We start from the raw sequence: 5,500 nt of genomic DNA, 5'->3' as shown, positions 1-5,500 counted from the left end.
AAAGTTGTTCTTTTCTAGCTTCTCACTAATGATTGATTCCATCACCATACATGTTTTCCTACAACAATCAAGACTACAACAGATAGTTTCTATATACAGCCTGTAACACAACAGATAGTTTCTATATACAGCCTGTAACACAACAGTATCTTCTATGACTACTGCAGTGATACTTCAACACAACCGGTAGGTCACCAGATCTGACCAAAGTACATGTACATACACCCAATGTCAACAATACATGTGCAAACACTATATACACTCCCAAAATGCACTATAGCACTACAAAAACCAGATTTTGACTAGAGACAGTTCTCAACCAGAACTTCTTGAAACTATCGAAAATACCTTATAGTGACAGAATAAAGATCGAGACGTGTCCGAAACACGTTTCTAGATGTAAAACTATAGTATAAAGTACCCTATGTACCACATAGTCACCTCCAAGCTTGTGAAGAAAGCTCCTCAATGTGACAGATGTGTAGCTCCTGGGAGCTACCAATGGGTGTTGTACCTAAACCAAGAAGGGAAAGAGATGGTGATGCTCTTACCCACGTACCGCTTCCTTACTTGCTTGTTCTTACCTCTTGCTTTCCCCCTTAGCTCTCACACGAAATCGGAGCTCTGATACCATAAAGAGAATGTAGAGGAGAGAGAGAGCTTGAGTTCCTTGCAAGTACACACACACACACACACACACACACACACACACACACACACACACACAAAGAGTGCAAGACACAAGAGAGATGGATGGCTGAATTTTCTTCTATCTTCTTCTCTTCTCTACAACCATATATCTAAAAGATAAGAGTACATACATAAAGGAAAAGTACTCTCCTACAACAACATACAAAGTAGTCAATCTATAGTGTGAAGCCGACTATATGAACTGGTGCTATAACTATGCCATAACTCTAGTACTCCAAAGTGGCTATCACATAGCCTGTCATATCCACTGGCAACATATCAACCATAATGGCGCGCCAACCGTGCTAGTGACATAGGTATGGAAGCTATCACCCAGGCAGGTCATCAATGTCCGTTGTAGCACTTGTTGAGCTCGATATCTCAACAATGCCTACCACTATACTAGGCACTGAGTGGTTCTTCCTATTTTATGTTTTACATGAAGTTACAAAAAATGATAACTAAATCGTGAAAACGATAACTAAATCGTGAAAATGACAACCCACTTTTGTTTTAACAAAAAATCATTAAAAACACCTCTTTTTTAATAAATTTTAAGTTTTTGAGTGTTTTTTAAAGAAGTGAAAAAATACATCATTTCTCAAAATTTTAATCACAATCCATTAACTAAAAAAACTATAAATCCATAAATGCATCATTATTTCAAGTCACAAAAAGAAGCTCGTAACAATCATTCTCGTTCAAGTACTTTGGAGAACATATAAAGTGAGATATTAAAGTCATCTTTTTTTATCAACTCCGTCTACCACCAATTCCAAGTATATTTCCTTGTAATCCAAGCACTTTTTTCCATGTTTTGTAAGTTTCTATCACTTTGTGCTTTGTTTTTCTAGATGAATCTTCAAAGCATGTTGAATGGCATCTATAAAAAAATATCAAATACTCTGCAGATATTGAATATGAACGCAAATGTTAAATCAAGAACCGTTCAAAATCATTGTAGCTTACCTCTCTTCTCTTTGGTCTTTGTGTTCTATTAACTTACCTTTGATTCTACACAAATCTCACATGCACACATCCTGATCTTTTTGGGAATTTTTTAGTATGAAAAGTATTGCCTCCAAATACGAAGGAAAGATGGGAGAGAGAGAGTCTTCTCTCTGAGGTATCCCTGAATGATTCTATGTACACATTCTGTGCTTCCTTCTTAGTGATCATATCAGGAGGATGAGTGAAGTTAGAATTTAGGATTATTTCAACACCACAAAGTTATCTAATCATTGTCGCACGAAACAAAGTTGTGGAGTTTCATGTGAACCAAATTCCAAGCTTGCCTCAAAACTTAAAGATGTTAATACTTTTTGAATCCTTATGTTCCCAACTGCATAAACTTTTAAAAAAATATATCTTCAACAAATAGTGATGATAGAAATAGTATACTTTGGTAAAGATCTACCATGTAATATGGATATATTTTCAACAACATATTTTGTTGAGCTTTGCTTAAAGAAAAATATATATATATTGTTTCCCTATATTTTGAATGTCCTAACTTTCTAAAATAATTTTTCACACAACAAAATGATTTGTATATTTATCTTATTGACTCCTTTAATAGCATGTGTTGATTTCATTGATTATAATGCTTCATTTTCTCTCAAAGGGTTGCTTCTTTCATCTTCTTCATTTGCTTCATTTCCACTTCATTTTCTTCATTGCACTTTTTGTTAGATGAGAAAATCCTCATATTTTCTCATATTTATGAGAAGTTTGCTGACTTCACCTTCTTCTTGTTGCTAACATAGACAAAACCTTACTCACTTTAGAAGTTCTAAATCTGAATCTAGGGATGAATTGAATGAAATGTAGGAACACCCTACGTTAGATTCGATGTCTTTTTATTGAATTCTAATCATGCCATACCATCTTGAAGAGTGCAACATAACTTAAGATCGACTTACTACTATGAAAAGCACTACAAGCTTTGATGTAAAAGGTCTTCACACTAAAATCATTTTTGAAACATTGTAAATGCAATAAACACAATGAGTAATTAAAATCTAGGTTTTTTTCAAAATTTAATGATCTAAAAACTAATCATCAAAATAATTATTATTATTTTTTTAACTTTTAAAAGCAAGGACAAGCCTTCAGCACTCTCAAGTGGATCTAGCAATTTAGAGCTTGTGCAAGGGCATTTAGTCTATTTTGAGCCTTTTCAGCCTTTTAAGATATTTTATATTTTTTAAGTGCGTTAATTCAAGTGAACTAAGTGAAATAGTAAAAGTATATTTTTCAAGTGAATTAAGCGAAATAGTAAAAGTATTTTTTTTAATGTACTAAAATTATTTTATTAATGAAAATATCATATTATTGAAAGTTTCAATTTTAAACAAATCAAATGTGAAACGTTTTTCAATAACAGACTCTTTATTTTGTTAAAATTTGGATTATAAAAGCTTTAAAACTAAAATATTAGCACTTTTTTATTTTTTAACACTTAAAACCAATAACTTCTTATTGTTTTATTATTGGTAATTTTTTATACTTGCTAAATAATATATGTAAGAAAAAAATCAAATAGCGAAAAATTTAGATCCAAAAAAAAATCAAATAGCGAAAAATTTAGATCCAAACCTATGGATCACTTGGATTCCAAAATCCATCTTGATGGATCGTGCAATTCATGTGAAAACTCTCTTGCATTTCAAAATCCGCTCCCTGTAGAATTATATTCATATTTTTAACACTTAAAAATTAAATTTTTTTATTATTAATAAATTTGTATACTTTCTAAGTAATATATTTAAGAAAATATCGAGGCCGTTCAATCAAAACAAATAGCTCACTTGGATTCCAGAATCCATCTTGATGGATCCTACAATCCAAAGTGCATGCTTACTTAGATTCCCGAATCCTTCTTGATGGATCCTACAATCCAAAGTGCATGCTTACTTGGATTCCAAGATCCACCTTGGCAAATTTTGGAATCCAAAAGTGAGCTTATTATATATTTTTTTCAATTCTCTCCCCTTGTCTTCATGTGTCTTCTTGTAGTAAAGTGGGAGTGTGATGTCAATGTAAGTCTTCTTCTTGCTCTCATCTTTTTTTTTCCCTTGTTCTTATTTATATATTCTTCTTCCTCTCGTCCTTTTCATTCCCTTTTTCTTGTTTATGTCTTCTTCTTCCTTCCATGTACTTCTTTTTTGTGTATGTTGTGGCACTTTTCAAGAAAGGGTGGAGGATGGGAGAATGGTTGGTTGGGAAGGGGGTAGGCCATAATGGCAAAGTTAGGAAGGGTGGAAGAAGGGGAAGCAGAAGCGGCAATGGCTACGTGGTTGAGGGATGGAATAGGGGGAGGAGGTGTAGGCAGTGGGAGAAGGGGGTGGGGTGGTAACAATGTGGTTGGGGGGCCAAAGAATGGGAGGAGATTCTAGAGAGTCGAAGAAGGGGGGGCTCATCAAGCCGATGATGTCATGCTCTCGAGAAGGAGCCGCTCCCCATGCCCCGACCCACCTCTCCCCCATTCTTTTTTTATATTGATGAAGGGGGCCACATCAATGTCCTGCTTTCGTGTGGCATCTCACTTTGTGTCGTTCTATCAAGCATTAGTTCAGGAGTTTTGGAGAAGGGGGTAGGAGGGTTGGCTAGGAAGGTGGAAGCAATGGTGATGTTATTAGATAAGACAGAAGAGGTGGATGGGAGAAGAAGGTGTGGAGGATGTTGTTAGATAAGACAAAAGAAGAGGTGGATGGGAGAATAAGATGTGGAGGATGGGATAAAGGAGGAGGAGGCAGTAGGGCATGTTAAAAAAAAAATAGAGATTTGATGTACAAATTTACCCCCAAAACCCATATAGGGCATATCATTTATTTTTTACTACAAGACTTTAAATGAAACTTGTGTTCTCTCCTTTTCTTTTCCATAGCTCTATGTGCTTCAAGTTGGCCATCTTTATGCATTATTCATGCACTGCCAAGCTAATTTTCCAATGACTTTTGTATTTCCACCACTTAGTTATGGTAGGTCTTTTGTTGCTACTTTATTTCATGTTCCTTCTTTTATTTTTAGTGTCTCCTTCTTGGATCTCCTAAGTTCTTGGTTGCATCAACTTCTTCTTGAACCTTATTTTCTTAATCCACCAATTCATACTTGTTAGTAGAAGGCTTTTTCATGGTCCTTTCTTTGTCTTCGGGGCTAACTATCATTAGATTCTCAAGGTCCTTATGCATAGCCCTTGTGGTAATCTTGTTGCATCCTAGCATGGTGTATGTTGCATCTAGCATATCCTTTTATAAAATAATCCAATGGAATTCATTATAATCCAAATTCACTATGTCACAATCTTGAAATTCAAATTCTACATGAGTGAGATATGTCTCCTTCATCTTTTGGGCATAGGCATAAGCTCAAAAGTGGTTGTCCTACTAGCAGTGCTTGATTTGAATTTCTCTTATTTTTCCACATACTATTATTAGAGGGCATAAGCTCAAAAGTGGTTGTCCTACTAGCAGTGCTTGATTTGAATTTCTCTTATTTTTCCACATACTATTATTAGAGGGCTTGTTCATGGGCATTTTCTTGTCTTTGACTAGATCTATCATTAGATTCTCAAGTTCTTTATTCATAGCCCTTATGGTAATCTTATGGAATCTTAGTATGGTGTCTGTTGCATCCAACATATCCTTTTGTAAAAGAATCCAATGGGATTCATTACAATCCAAATCCGCTAGGTCAAAATCTTGCACTTCAAATTCTATGTGAGAGAGCTATGTCTCCTTCATTATCTTTTGGGCAAGGGAAAAGCTTCAATAATTAGCTCAAAAATGGTTATCCTAGCAGCTTTGAT

This window comes from Cibotium barometz, chromosome 1 (genome assembly GCF_041138505.1).
Source record: "Cibotium barometz isolate CiBa-2024 chromosome 1, ASM4113850v1, whole genome shotgun sequence".
Lineage (NCBI taxonomy): Eukaryota > Viridiplantae > Streptophyta > Polypodiopsida > Cyatheales > Cibotiaceae > Cibotium > Cibotium barometz.
Note: the sequence above shows the minus strand (reverse complement) of the source record.